The sequence below is a fragment of the Heptranchias perlo genome, chromosome 20 (assembly GCF_035084215.1).
Source record: "Heptranchias perlo isolate sHepPer1 chromosome 20, sHepPer1.hap1, whole genome shotgun sequence".
Classification (NCBI taxonomy): domain Eukaryota; kingdom Metazoa; phylum Chordata; class Chondrichthyes; order Hexanchiformes; family Hexanchidae; genus Heptranchias; species Heptranchias perlo.
The window spans coordinates 5,915,120-5,930,805 of NC_090344.1; the positions used below are offsets into that span (position 1 = coordinate 5,915,120).

At 43.8% G+C, this 15,686-nt stretch overlaps 4 non-coding genes across 4 annotated transcripts; 3 read left to right on the top strand and 1 right to left on the bottom strand.

Moving 5' to 3' along the window:
- Positions 1 to 1,410: 1,410 nt before the first annotated feature.
- Positions 1,411 to 1,492, top strand: trnas-gcu (transfer RNA serine (anticodon GCU)). The gene has a single exon. It is a non-coding gene; the product is annotated as a tRNA-Ser (tRNA).
- Positions 1,493 to 6,534: 5,042 nt separating this feature from the next.
- trnap-agg (transfer RNA proline (anticodon AGG)) lies at positions 6,535 to 6,623 on the bottom strand. Its single transcript is given in 2 exon segments — positions 6,535 to 6,570; positions 6,588 to 6,623. It is a non-coding gene; the product is annotated as a tRNA-Pro (tRNA).
- A 4,208-nt stretch (positions 6,624 to 10,831) lies between these two features.
- Positions 10,832 to 10,905, top strand: trnat-agu (transfer RNA threonine (anticodon AGU)). The gene has a single exon. It is a non-coding gene; the product is annotated as a tRNA-Thr (tRNA).
- Positions 10,906 to 14,882: 3,977 nt separating this feature from the next.
- On the top strand, positions 14,883 to 14,964 carry trnas-cga (transfer RNA serine (anticodon CGA)). The gene has a single exon. It is a non-coding gene; the product is annotated as a tRNA-Ser (tRNA).
- Positions 14,965 to 15,686: the final 722 nt, after the last annotated feature.

A 15,686-nucleotide genomic window follows, 5' to 3' on the forward strand; every position in this document is an offset into this window, starting at 1 on the left:
AAATGAAAACAGAAAATGCTGAAAACGCTGAGCAGGTCAGGCAGCGCCTGTGGAATAAGAACCAGAGGGAACGTTTCAGTTCTATGACCTTCATCATCAGAACTGAAGGGTTTGCCATGTGCGTGAGTAACTTCGCTGTCTCAGATGCTGGCTTCCATCTCTGAATTATGTGGGCTCGAATCTTACTGCTGCCAGAATTTGTGGAGTTTTTCATTTTGGCCGCCTCACCAAAAACCCTTCTTGAATAAGAAGTGCTTTTCCGCATTGCTGGTTTAAACCTGTTTGCACAATTCAGCAAAGTCTGGATTGCCACCCAACTGTTTCTTAGAAGGAGGTGTTGGGACTTTAAGGGGTGATCTCGGTGAAGTATCAATCAATGTGCACAATGGCGCCCTGGTGAACCGAATACCTCTTATAGTCAGTATAATATAAAAAATATGCACCACAATTATGAATTTCTTCTTTGCATCACACTAGGATTTATTATCAGGGAATGGACATGAGCAGGTGGATTTACGTCACGCTCCGGTCGCTTCGCATCGCCCCCGACACATAGAATAGAATCAAAGAAAGGTCACAGCACGAAAAGAGGCCATTCGGCACATCGAGTCCGTGCCGGCTCTCTGCAAGTTCAATCCAGATAGACCCACTCCCCTATCCTTTCCCTGTCGCCCTGCATTTTCTTTCGTTTCAAATACTTATCCAGTTCCTCATTGAAGAAGATGATTGAATCTGCCTCCACCACCCCCTCGGGCGGTGTATTCCAGATCCTAAACACTCGCTGTGTAGAAAAGTTTTTCCTCATGTCACCTTTGGTTCTTTTGCCCAACACCTTAAATCGATGTTCTCTGGTCCTTGAACCTTCCGCCAATGGGAACAGTTTCTCTCTATCTGCTCTGTCTGGATCCTTCATGATTTTGAATACCTCTATCAAATCTCCTCGTAACCGTTTCTGTTCCAAGCAGAACAACCCCAGCTTCTCCAATCGATCCATGAAACTTATTCCCCTCATCCCTGGAATCTTGACAGTAAATCTCTTCTGCTGGGATTTGGTATTAACATCGCCGAACCGCCACCATCAACATACTAGTGGTTATCATTAACCAGAAGCATAACTGGACCAGCCACATATATACTGTGGTTACAAAAGCAGGTCAGAGGCTGGATATTCTGAGCCAAGTCACTCACCTTCTAATTCCCTAAAGCCGTTCAACCATCCACAAGGCGCAAGTTGAGTAAGTAGGAATACTCATGTGATGGTCATCGACCTGAAACGTTAACTCTGTTTCTATGTCTAAAGATTCTGCCTGACATGCTGAGGAGAAACACATTTACAGTTTTCATTTCAGTTTGGCAACATAGCCAGTATTTTCATTTTGAATAAAAGAGCTTTCGCTTATTTCAACATGCGGCGAGGTCTCCGAGAGGTGAAGGCGATGGACTGCTAATCCATTGTGCTATGCACGCGTGGGTTCGAATCCCATCCTCGTCGTAATTTTGTTTCTCTCATTCAGTCCACCCAGAAGATCTGGTCGAAGTCCCATCCTTCTCGAAACGGCAGACGGAGGGTTTTGCATTGTTTGCTGAAATCAGCAACAGTTCCTTCCAGGAAGGTGTTGAGATTGTGTGATCGCGAAATATCAGAGTGTACATTGGTGTCATTGTAAAAAGAGTAAATCTTATGGTCAACGTCAGAGAAACTTATGGACCACAATGAAGATTTATGACCGGATCATTCCGTGTGCGTGTCCGTTAAAAAGGGACGTACTGTTCGTCCCGGATTATTCCGTATCTGTGTCTATTTAAAAGGGGTGTGCTGTAAGTCCCGGATCATTCTGTGTGCGTTTTACCCGATTTTCTTGAGACCTTTTTCCTTCTGAACTGTAATGACGATCCTCTCTCGAGAAGAAGGTTCACCGCCTGTTTCGGGCAACTGGTAGGAAAAATAACAAAAACTGATGAGACCAAGTTCATTCTGATGAGCTTCCATTCCAATCTCCGCACTCTATCCCCCATTCAGTCCCACCCCGCCTGGACATTATAATCTGCGATATTCATAAGGGAATGGAGAAGCCGAATTTCACGGTTATAATTTTCTTGGTTGCTCAACACTGAATAGCATCAATTGCAATGATTCAGAAGGTAATCAGAGAATCATAGAATATTACAGCACAGAAGGAGGCCATTCGGCCGTCGTGCCAGTGTCGGCTTTTTCGAAGACCTGTCCAAATTAGACCCACACCCCAGATTTTTCCCCATAACACTGCAAATTAGTCCTCTTCAATTATGTCCAATTGCCTTTTAAATGATCCAATGGAATCTGCTTCCACCATCCTTTCAGGAAGTGCGTTCCTGATCTTAACAACCCTCTGTGTGAAAAAAATTCTTCTCAATTCCCCTCTTGTTCTTTTGCCAATTATTTTAAATCTGTGATCTCTGGTTACCGACCCACTTGCCAGAGGAAACAGTTTCTCCCTACTTGCTCTTTCAAAACCCCTCATTATTTTGAATATCTCTATTAGGTCTCCCGTTAACCATCTCTGTTGTAAGGAGAACAATCCCAGCTTCTCCAATCTCTCCACATAACTGAAGTCCCTCAGCACTGGTGTCATCCAGGTCAACCTGCTCTGAATCCTCTTCACTGCCTTTTCATCCTAAAGTGTGGTGCCCAGATCTGTACAATATACTTCAGCTGAGGCCGAACCAATGATTTGTAAGGATTAGTATGATTTCCTTTTTAAATATTCAATGCCCCGATTCACAAAGCCAAGTATCCCATACGCTTTCTTAATCACCTTATTAACTTGCCCTGTTTTATGAATATGAACCCCCAGGTCCCTCTGCTCTTAGAACCCCCCATAAATAGTTCCATTTAGATTATACTGCCTCTCCATGTTCTTCTTCCAAAAGTGCATCACTTCACACTGATCGGCGTTAAATCTGTCACGTGACCGCCCATTTCACCAGTCTGTCGTTGTCCTCCTGAAGTCTGCTATTATCTTGCTCACTATTTACCACGTTACCAAGTTTTGTATCATCCGCAAACTTCGAAATTGTACTCCCTATTGCCACATCCAAGTCATTTATATATAACAAGAAAATCAATAATCCTAATACCGACCCCTGGGGGATCCCACTGCATATTTCTCTCCAATCAGAAAAACATCCGTTCACCACGAATCTCTGCCTCCTATCCTTTAGCCAATTACTTGTCCACGTTTCCACCGACCCTTTAATCCCACGTGCTTCAAGTTTTCGAATAAGTCTGTAATGTGTTCATTTCTAAAATGTGTCCTCAAAATAAATATATCCCTATAATTTTATTGTTAAACAATGAGAATACAGATATTAAATCGAGTGCTAGATCGGGTTCATTCCCATTACCCGAAGGTGACGGGACCCGAGGACGGGGAATCCCATCTGGGTTTATTTTTTCCGAAAACGGAGACGGAAAATAGCAAATCTCATCCCGTTGAAATCCAACAATTGGACGAAGAACAGACAGCCTTTTCCCATCCCGGGTTTGCAGACCTGGCCGTTGAAGGAAGCCTGATAAGTCCATTAGGGATCAACAGCGAAAGTGAAGAAACGCAGACAGAGATAGATAGATACATGCAAAGAAAAATAGTATAAATCTCCAATTCTGTGATTGAGCAGAATTTAGGTGGCAGCTTAAAGGAAATTCGTCGCATGCCGTGAAATCTTAGACGTGTACATAGGGCTGGATTCTTAGATTATTTCTGAAAAAAGTAAACACTGCCTGGTAACTACAGCTCTTATTTATTTGACCATTTTACAGTGGCGGTGTGAAGTGATTTCGAATCTCAGTGAATTTCAAGACCATGCTTGACCCACTCGTTTGGTCACCCACAGGTAGCACGCGGTTGGAGACTGCGCTGGCTTATCCCAGGAACTCTGCCAGACTGCATGTTCCAGACTTGTATCCAACGCTACACGTGCAGCCTGCAGCCGTGTGTGGATTGGTGGTTCAGTGTAGAATCCACGCCTGCGACCGGAAACCAGGGGTTTGGTTCCAGGCCAATGCAGCTTCCTTTACCTTTTGTATCTGTACCCATGAGATCGCCTGAATTGGGATAAATTCATGTGCCGGCTTCAATCTGCACAACTTCTTGAAAGATTATCTTCATTTCTTCCACTTGTCTTTCGTGGACATACCCTCTGCATTCTCTCCTCTGGTGTTCAAACATGCTCGGCTGGAGATAAGTCAAACCTGCCTTCTGCACTTGCTTCAAAGATGTGAGAAGCCAATTGGTGGTTTTTGACGAAAAATGGGGAAGCAATGGGGCTCATACCGGGATTTGAACCAGTGAAACTCCCTGAGCGAGAATCAGATCCAAAGTCCATCTGGTAACAGAGCCGTGCAGCCACTGTAAAATTTCGCTACCACGCAGCCGATCCGCCATCCTTTCAGAACACCATGGCCATCCAAACTCGCTTTCTTGTACGATATACGATGTAGAGCAATATCAGGTTCTAAACTAATTATTTCAGATCAACAATATTCGTCTCTCTTTATCAAATTTGTTTTGAATGTACGACTTGTATTATCAAGTAACACTTTACAGAATGAATTACTCTGAAACTACATTGTCGTCTGTCTCGGCACCGTCATAGTTTACACTCTACCATAAGTACACTTTACTCAAATTGCTGCTTTCATTCACCATGAGAACGAAGAGACAAGGATGTGGAAAAATTAGCTACGAATTTATCAGCTGGGTTGCACCTTTCCTTTTCCGACTTCCTCAGTCTTTTTTTTCTTTAACCTTCTCTGCTATTGTTGCAGGTTAGATCAGCCATCGCCGTTCAAGGAAGCCTGAGAAGTCCATTGTGGACAATACAGAGAGACAAGAGACAGAGACATGGAGAGATGGAGAGATGCATGCAAAGAAAATAAAGAGTATAAATGTCAGGTTTTGCAAACTAGCAGAATTTAAGTTACAGATTGGGAGAGATTCCTTCTTGGATCTTGAAATCTTGCAAGAGAAGATTGGACACAAGTTGAAAGCATCGGCCTCGCTGGAGAATCTCTCATTCTGGGAGAGAGATAAATGCGGTCAATTAACTCCAATCAATCTATTTCAGCACTGAAGTGATCTTTAAACAGTAGCTCTGCGAGCAGAATTCAAACCTGGGCAGGAAAACCTCAATTGAATTTTGAGTCCAACGCTTTAAACACTCGGCCACCGCAGCTGTAAACGGCATGTTCATTCAGATCGGATTCCAAATGGACACATGCTGCTGTTCCAAACGCGCGCATTGATGGTGCTTGGGGTCGAATTCTTACTTGTTACCCTGGAGACCTTGGTTCGATTCCCAATACAATGCAGGATCATTCTGTAACAATGAGGAGCTGAAGAGCAAAAGTATACTATTTGGCCCCTCGAGCCTTATGCGCAATTCAGTGAGATCCTGGTTGATATGTAACCTAACTGCATATTATCACCTTAGCCCCATGTCCCTGAATGCCTTTGGTTAACAAAAATCTATCAATTTCAGTTTTAAAATGAACAATTGAGCTCGCATCAACTGCCGTTTGCGGAAGAGAGTTCCAAACTTCTACCTCCCTTTGCTTGCAGAGGTGTTTCCCAACTTCACTCCTGAAAGTCCTGACCCTAATATTTAGGCTGCGTCCCCGAGTCCTGGACACGCTAACGGGCGGAAATCTTTTTTTTTCTGTTTACCCCATCAGTTCCCCTTCATATTTTGAAATGTTCGATCAAATCAGCACTTAATCTACTGAATTCGAGGCAAACCCGAGTTTATGTAATCTCTCCGCGTAATTTAAACTGTGGAGTCCAGGCAACATTCTAGTAAAGGGACGCTGCACTCCCTTTATAGCCAATATATCCTTCCTAAGGTGCGTTGCCCAGAACTGAAGGCAATACTCCAGGTGTGGTCGAACCAGAGCTTTGTATAGCTGTATCATAATGCCGATCACCTTGAATCTAGTCCTCTGGATATAAAGACCAACATTCCATTAACCTTTTTGATTATTTTTTGTACCTGTCCATGACATTTTAATGATGTATGTTCATGGACCCCAAAGTCTTTTTGGACCTCCACTGTTTCGAGCTTTTCACCATTTAGAAAGTGCTCTGATTTATCCTTTTAGGTCCAAAGTAGATGACCTCACACTTGACGAAATTCATATCGATTTGCCACAATTTTGCACATTCATTTATTATATTAATGCCTCTCTGTAATTTTATGTTTTCATCTGCACTGCTTACAATGCTGCCCATCTTGGTGTCATCGGCAAACTTGGATATGTGGCTTTCTATCCCGTCATCGAATATCCGCCTGAATTGGGAAAAATCCAAATTCAGTTTCAATCTCCTCATCATCTTGAGACATTTTATTTGCTTCATGTGTATTGCGCCGACGAAACTTCGGCATTCAGTCCACTGGAGCTCAAACATCCTCTGGATATAATTCAGTTCTCCCAACAGCAAAACTGAAAAGATGTGAGAAGACAATTGGTGACTTTTCACTAAAAGGACAAACACATGAGGGCTCGTCCGGGATTTGAACCCGGGACCTCTCGCATATCATTCAACGAAACCCCCTAAGCGAGAATCATACCCCTAGACCAACGAGCCACTGTTACTTTAGTTTTGCAGCCAGTGTAAATGTTGGTTGCGTCTCACAGCCGATCGACCATCCTTTCAGACCACTTCGATCCATTCAATCTCGTTTTCTGTTCGGGTGGACAGCAATATCAAGTTGTGCACTAACTATTTCCATTCACCAATATTAGTCTCCCTTTACCAAATTGCTTTCGAGTGCACGACTTGAGTTATCAAGTAAGACGTTTCAGAATTAGTTGCTCTTAAAATACATTGCTTGTGAGGATACTCAGAGTCGTGTCGATTTATGGCACGCTCTGTTCCCTTTGCATTGCAACCTGCACATAGAATTGAATCATAGAAAGCTGACAGCACGGAAAGAGGCCTTTCGCGCCATCGAGTCCGTGCGAGATCTCTGCAAGAGCAATCCAGCTAGAACCACTCCCCCGCCTTTCCCCGAAGCCCTGCATTTTTTTTCCCTTTCAAGTACCTGTCCAGCTCCCCTTTGAAGGCCATGATTGAATCTGCCTCCATCACACCCTCGGGCAGTGCATTCGAGATCCGAACCTCTCGCTGTGTAAAAAAGTTTTTCCTCATGTCACCTTTGGTTATTTTGCCAATCACTTTAAATCTATGTCCTCTGGTTCTTGACCCTTCCGCCAATGGGAACAGTTTCTCTCCATCTTCCATGCCGAGATCCTTCATGATTTTGAATACCTCTATCAAATCTCCACAAAACCGTCTCTGTTCCAAGGGGAACAACCTCAGATTCTCCGGTCTATCCACGTCAGTAAAGTCCCTTATCCCTGGAATTCTGACAGTATTTTTTTTCTGCACGCCCTCGAAGGCCTTCACATCTTTCCTGAAGTGCGGTGTCCCGAACCCCACACAAAATTTCAGTTGTGTTCGAACCAGTGTGTTATAAAGTTTCATCCTGACTTCTATACTTTTGTACTTTTGTACTCTATACATCTATTTCTAAAGCCCAGGATCTCGTATGCTTTTTAACCGATTTCTCAACCTGCCCTGCCACATTCAACGATTTGTACACATAAACACCTCTTTGTTCCTCTACCGCTTTTACATTTGTGCCCTGGAGTTTATTTTGCCTCTCCTCGTTTTTCCGACCGAAATGTATCACTTCGCATTTTTTTTGCGTAAAATTTCATCTGCCCCGTCTCCGCCCATGCCACCAGCCTGTCTATATCCTTTGAAGTCTATTACTATCCGTATCACTGTTCACTACCCTTCCAAGTTTTGTTTCATCTGCAAATTTTGAAATTGTGCTCTGTGCACTCAAGTCCAAGTGATTAATATATATCAAGAAAAGCAGTGGTCCCAGCACTGATCCCTGGGGAACGCCACTGTACACCTCTCGCCAGTTCGAAAAACAACAGTTCACCAGTAATCTGATTCCTGCTGTTCGTCAATTCTGCATTTATGTTGTTTCTGCCCCGTTTATTCCATGGGCCGCAATCTTGATGAGAAGCCCACCATGTGGCACTTTAGCAAACACCTTTTGAAAGTCCATATACACCACATCAACTAAAGTGCCCTCATCTATCCTCTCTGTTACCTCATCAAAAAACTCTAACAGGTCAGTTAACCACGATTTGCCTTTAACAAATCCGTGCTGCCTTTCCCTAATCAATCCACCCTCGTCCAAGTGACTGTTAATTCTGTCCCGGGTTATGGTTTCTGAACGTTTCCCCACCACTGAGGTTAAACTGACTGGCCTATAATTGCTGGGTTTAGCCGTACACCCTTTTTTGGACAAGGGTGTAACCTTTGCAATTTTCCAGTCCGCTGGCACCACACACATGTTGATAGATAATGGCCAGTACCTCCGCAATTTCCACCCTTACTTCCCTCAACAACCTAGCATGCATCCCATCCGGACGTGGTGGCTTATCTACTTTAAGTACAGCCAGCCGTTCAAGTGCCTCTTCTTTATCAATTTTTAGACCATCCAGTATCTCAACGATAACTTCCTTTGCTGAGACTCTGTCTTCTTGGTAAAGATAGATGCAAAATACTCATTTGTTACATCGGCCATCCCCTCTGCCTCCATGAGTAGATCTCCTTTATCGTGCCGAATCGGCCTCACCCCTCCCCTTACTACCCGTTTACTGTTTACATGCCTGTCGAAGTCTTTTGGATTCCCTTTTATGTTGGCCGTCAGTCCATAGTCATATTTCTCTTTGCCTCTCATTTCCTTTTTCACTTCCCCTCTGAACGCCCTAAATTCGGCCTGGTGAATTAACGCATTAAAAATTTATCATTTCTTTCAGCCGGAAACAGAAAGTTACTGGTTGATCAATGGCGATTTGAACAAGTATTCGTCTTTTTTACAGAGTTGAATGAGTTTTGCGAAATTAATACAGTGAACTAATACAGTAAAGTTGAATTCCTGATCGGGAACCGCCTCAGACAGCGCATTACTGCCCATCCCTGGGAAACAAGATACGATCGAAACTTTGACAACACATCGCAGGTCCCGCTGCAAAGACACAGCTTGCCAGCTGTTCCGAAATCTGGAGCCTGGACAGCGAGTTAAACGCTGGACCTTCAGCTCACTGCCCACTTTGAAAGTCTGATACTCTACCGACTGAGCTACTCAGGCTCGATACTACATAAGCTCCCATCGTACATATTCATGGGAGGCCTCTGAATCATCCCTGCAGCCGGCGAGCAAGGGTGAGGTCCGTTTGAAAAAATTCTCAGCAACGTGTTGAGGAGAATCCTTGTTCCTGTTGAACATGATGTAAGAAACATGGACAGTGAACTCGTGAGTTTACAATTCTTCTTGTTTGTGCCAAATGTCTTGTCATTCGTTTGCACCAATTAAAATAACACTTTACCCAGCGGCTCAAATGCTGAACTTGTCCCACACGGGAGTTGGAAAAGGCCTCTCGACCTTTCAGCGTATTAACATCTGGAAGCTGAATAATTTCTTCCGTTACACAGTGACACCAGGCAGAATATTTCCCTTCCAAATTTTGCCAACACGAAACTTCCAACCGATGAATATCGGCTTAACGAAAAGAAGAATTGTTTGTTTGGTTCTTTAGATTTAAAGATCTCGTACCGGCCCCTTTGCCATATGAGCTGCCGCTAAAAGCCCCCTCTCCCCGTATGAACAAGTAAACTGGCACCTGCTATTGCAAGACGGCAGGCCGGAGGAACCCAAGAGCTCCCATGGGAACACTGAGAAGTAGATGCGTTATTGAACATACCAGTTGTACATTGAACTCCAGTCAAAATGTTCGGAGTAAAAGGTTTGATTGTTTTAGAAGACGCTCGAACTCACACCCTGGTCATTTCTGGAGTCCATACTGCTATAAATAAGTAACGCACGCTCAATAATTGTGCAACACGAGAGCAGCGAACAACCGACAGCATCAGCGCTCCTGCCAAACAGCTTCATTTTCGGTCTCTCAATTATCACTTCGAGATCTTTCTCAAACAGAAGCCTCCAATCAAGATGCGCTTCGTTAAATAACAATTCTTAAATCAAGAGAGTTTTGATCGATCATGACAGAAGCATGTACAATTTCCTCACTTGTTCCTTTCAATCCCCTGGGATGGTAAACATCAGGTCCTGGAGATTTGTCTATCTTTAGCCTAATTATTTTCTCCATTGCCATTATTTTACTAAAACGAAACCCCTTGATTTATTAACAGTTTTCCTCGTGTCTCTGCTATGTTAGCCTCATCCATTTCTGTGACGACCGATGCTAAGTAAAAATTTAGCAACTCTGCCATTTCCTGATTTTCAATTACAATATCACCTCCATCTGTCTTCAAGCGGCCCACATTACTCCAAGCCTCCCTTCGTTCTCTTAATATATTTGGAAAAACCTTGAGAGTTGTCCTAATTTTCCCTCACAAGTTTTTCTCCTTTTCCTTTTTTGCTCCTCTTACGCTTTTTTTTAGTTTCAGCACGACAATAAACAACACTTCGCTGTAAAGTTCGGCTCAATAGTTCTCCAATGTCAGAGCGAGAATTGTCTGATCCCCGAATTTATTTAATGTAACAAATACAATCACACATAATCATCCGTGTAACAACGCACTGATGGATACACAAAGATAAACACAGCGAGAAATCCAGTCAGTGTCGGAATGCACAGGTGAACGGACAAGCGAAACAGACAAAGACAAAACGGCCTGAACCCCCAAAAGTGAAGTGTCGCTGATAGATATTAATGAGAGGAGGTGGAGATAAAGTGTCATCAATTGGCGCTGTGGCTTAGTTGGTTAAAGCGTCTGTCTAGTAAACAGAAGATCCTGGGTTCAACTCCCAGCAGTGCCTTGTGCAGCTGGTTATTTTACCTAATTTGTGGAATTGAGCGACAAAATAACACTGTGGTGTTTGTTCAGGAGGAAACGGATAACCGAATGACTGTTCAAAAACGCCCTTTCATTGTGCAGACAGACCTCTCATGGAATGTGTCTGTAACACGTTAATTTAAAGACACGTTGTTGTTTCTGGGCTCGTTGTGGTCGTGGTTTCATTCACGATTTGAGGTTCAAACCCTGAAGTGGTCCTAATTTGGACCTGGACTTGTGATTTTGACCTGCGGTGCAAACGTTTGCAAAGAGGGAAAGGAAGTCCCCAAATCACTCCACCTGAATCGCCAGGCTCGGATGAAATACATCCCAGGCTGTTAACAGAAGCAAGGAAGGAAATAGCGGAGGCTCTGACCATCATTTTCCAATCCTCCCTGGCTGCAGGTGTGATGCCGGAGGATTGGAGGACTGCTGAAGTTGTACCGTTGTTTAAAAAGGGAGAAAGGAATAGATCGAATTATTGCAGGCCAGTCAGCCTAACCTCGGTATTGAGCACAATTCTGGGGGGAAGTATTAATCTTCATTTCGAAAGGGACGGATTAATGAAGGGCAGTCAGCATGGATTTGTGAAGGGAAGGTCGTTTGAATTGAATTTTTTTGGAGGTATCAAGGAAGGTGGATGAGGGTAGTGCGTTTTTTGTAGTCTACATAGATTTTCGCGAGGCTTTTGACAAAGTCCTACATGGCAGATTGGTCAAAAGTGTAAAAGTCCATTGGATCCAAGGGAAATTGGCAAGTTGACCCAAAATTGACTGAGTGGCAGGAAGCAATGGTCGATGGGTGTTTTTGTGACTGCAAGGCTGTCTCGAGTGGGGTTCCGCAGGGATCCGTACTAGGTCGCTGCTTTTCGTAGCACAGATCATTGATTTGGATTTAAATGTACGGGGTATTATTAACAATTTTGCAGAAGATGCAAAAATTGGTCGTGTGGTTGATGGTGAGGAGGGAAGCTGTGGACTGCAGGAAGATATCAGTGGAATGGACAGGTGGATAGAATAGTGGCAAATGCAATTCAATCTGGAGAATGAGGTAATACATTTAGGGAGGGCAAACAAGGCAAGGGAATACACAATAAATATTGAAACTAATTTGCCATTTACACGCCCATTTTGCAAGTTTACTGACGTCTTCCTGTATTTTTCGCATTTTTCCTTTGCATTCACTACAGCTCCCAATTATGTGCTGCCTGTCAATTTTGAAATTGTATTTCCGATTCCTATGACTAAATCATTTTTGTAAATTGTGAACAACAATGGTCCCATCACCGATAAATTGTGAACAACAGTGGTCCCAGCACCGATAAATTGTGAACAACAGTTGTCCCAGCACCGATAAATTGTGAACAACAGTGGTCCCAGCACTGACAAAATTGTGAACAACAGTGGACCCAGCACCGACAAATTGAGAACAACAGTGGTCCCAGCACTAATTCCTTGACTTGGAATCGAACTCATGAATTGGTCGGTTGAGTCGGTTGAGAGGAGATTTGATAGAAGTGATCAAAATCATGAAGGGTTTCGAAAAAGTAAATAAAGAGAACCTGTTCCCATTGGCTGAAGGGTTGAGAACCAGAGGACACAGATTTAAGGTGATTGGCAAAAAAAAACAAAGGCAAAATGAGTAAAACTTTTTTACGCAGCGAGTGGTTATAATCTGGAAGGTGCTGCCTGAAACGGTGGAAGCAGAATCAATCGTGGCTTTCAAAAAGGAATTGGATAACTACTTGAAGGGAAAAATTTGCAGGGCCACGTGGAAAGAGCGGGGGAATGAGGCTAACTGGATTCCTCTTACAAAGAGATAGCACGGTCTGGATGGGCCGAATTGACTTCCTTCTGTGCTGTAACCATTCTATGATTCGATGATTGGATGGACAGAGCGGTCTAAAAGGATAGGCGATCGGTTGTGGGGAGCAGGGAAACTTTCGACTGGTTGCACGGCTGTGTTGCTGACGGCTCGTTGGTCTCGGATTATGGTTTTCACTTTGGGCGTTTCAATGATTGATATGTGAGAGGTCCGGGGTTCAAAATCCCGGACGAGCCCTCCTGTTTCACTATTTTCAGTGGAGATTCATTCATTTGTTTTCCACATCTTTTCAGCGTTGCAGAATACAGGATTGATTTAATTCTAGAGCATGTTTGACGTTCAGTGGCTCGAATGCAGAGGGTTTGTCGACGCAACACCACATAGGGAAAGGAAAATGTCTCAACGTGGTGTGCAGATTGAAGCTGAATGTGAATCTATCCCTTTTCAGGCGATCTCATAGGTGCAGAAAGAAAATCCTCCTTAATCGGCCGGGAATCAATCCCCGTCTCCTCGGGTGGCAGGTGAGAATTCTACCAGTGAAAGAGCAACGTCCGGACCGTAGCGGCTGCATGTGTCCAGTTCGAAACCTGTCTGAAAGAACATATAGTCTCACAAATCTCCTGTGAGTACCCTGTGCATTCTGATTTAAAGCCGTACATCAAAGGCGCTCGCAGCTGCGGTAGTCGAGTGGTTCAGACGTTAGATCTGAAACCCAACGGGGTATTCCGGCAGAAGTTGGTATCGGCGCTATTGTGTAAAGTTTTGTTCAATGCTCAAATAAATATGATCTGGAGATAACGGGCTGCAATTCCTTCCCTCAGAGAGATACTCCACCGCGGCAGATCATTTTAACTGGGAGCCCAGTGGTCACTTGCAAAATATCAAGATATGTGAAGGGAACTTCACAATATTCCACAACTGTCCAAAACTGGGCACCGCACTTTATAAAGGATGTGAAGGCCTCAGACAGGGTGCAGAAACATTAACTGGAATGGTTCCAGGGATGAGGTCTTCAGTTACTTGGGTCGACTGGAGAAGCTGAAGTTGTTCCCTTGGAGCAGAGAAGGTTGAGTGGAGATTTGATAGAAGTGTTCAAAATCATGATGGGTTTAGATAAAGTAAATAAAGAGAAACTGCTCCCGTTGGCGGAAGGGTCGAGAACCAGAGGACGCAGATTTACGGTGGTTGACAAAAGAACCAAAGGCGATATGAGGAATTTTTTTTTAAACTAGCGAGTCGATATAATCGGGAATGCATCGGCTGAAAGGGTGGTGGAAGCAGAATTAATCGTGGTTTCTAAAAGGAATTGGATAAGTATTTGAAGGGAAAATATTTGCAGGTATACGTGGAAAGAACGGGGGAATGGGACGATCTGGATTGCACTTAAAGAGAGCCGGCACAGGCTCGATGGGCCGAATGGCCTCCATCTCTGCAGTGACGCTTCTATGATTCCCAATCTCCATCTTAAATTCTGCTAACTTGATGTTAGGTTTTTTCGATACTTTTATCTCTCTATCTCTCTCTGTCTTTGTCTCTCTGTGTTTCCCCCTGATGGACTTCTCAGGCAGCCTTGAACGGCCATAGCTGATCGAACCTGCGACACCAGCAGAGAAGGGTGAAGATAGAAAGACTGAGACGGTAGGAAAAGTAAAAATCTAACCCAGATGATGATTTCGCAGCTAATGTCTACACATTAATGTCTCTTCGTCCTCACAGTGTAAATATCAGTAATTTTATTCCACTATAAAAAGAAAGAAAGTCTTGTATTTATAAAGCGCTTTTCACGACCTCAAGACGTCCCAAAGTGCTTTACAACCAATGAAGTATTTTTGAAGTGCAGTCACTTGTGGGAGAGTGGATAATCTGCGGATGCCGAGGGAGACAACAATGTAACATTAGAGCAATTAATTCTGCAAAGTCTCACTTGGCATTACAAGTCGCACATTGAAAACGAATGTGGTAAAGAGAGGCTAATATTGTTGATATGAAATAGTTAGTGTACAACTTCACATTGCTGTGCATCGGAATAGAAAAAGTGATCGGATGGATTGCCGGATGGCCGATCGGCGATGGGTGGCACCGAATTCTGCACTGGTTGCACCCTTTTGGTAGCAGTTGCTGTCAGGTTATTTCACAGCTGCGATGGCCGAGTGGTTAAGGCGTTGGACTCGAAATCCAATGGGGTTTTCCTACGCAGGTTCGAATCCTGCTCGTAGCGCTATTTCTTAAAGATTTGTTCAATGCTCAAATAAATATGAACTGGAGTTGATGGACCGTGTTCCCTCCCTCAGAGAGATGCTCCAGCGAGGCAAACGGTTCCAATTCGGAGTCCAATTGTCATTTGCAAAGTTGCACGGCATGTGAAAGAATCTCTCCCAAGCTCCATCTTAAATTCTGCTCGTTCGCAGAGCTTGATATTTATACTATTTGTTTCTATACTTTAATCTCTCCCTGTCTCTGTCTCTTGACTCTCTGTGTTTTCCCCTGATGGACTTCTCAGGCTTTCTTGAACGGCCAAGGATGATCGAACCTGCAACATCAGCAGAGAAGGGTAAAGATGGAAAGACTGAGACGGGGGGAGAAGCAAAGGTGCAACCCAGCTGATGAATTTTTAGCTAATATACACACATTTATGTCTCTTCGCCCTTACAGTGAAAACATCAGCAATTTGAGTACAGTGCACTTATGGTAGAGTGTTTAAATGCGGATGTCGAGACAGACACCAATCGATCCGTTGCCATGGTGATGACCGAATCCAAACACTGGACCACAAGGAAACGCTGAAAATTCTTTGCTGCGAACAGGCAGACCAACGCGGCCTTTTCTACTTGCCTCTTTGTAATTCAGGTAATTTTCCTGCCAGACAAGCTGCTCGCACAAAATGGCATTTTCTGTTCAAACGACGTTCGCGACAGAAGGTGATGTTCAGGCAATGAAAGC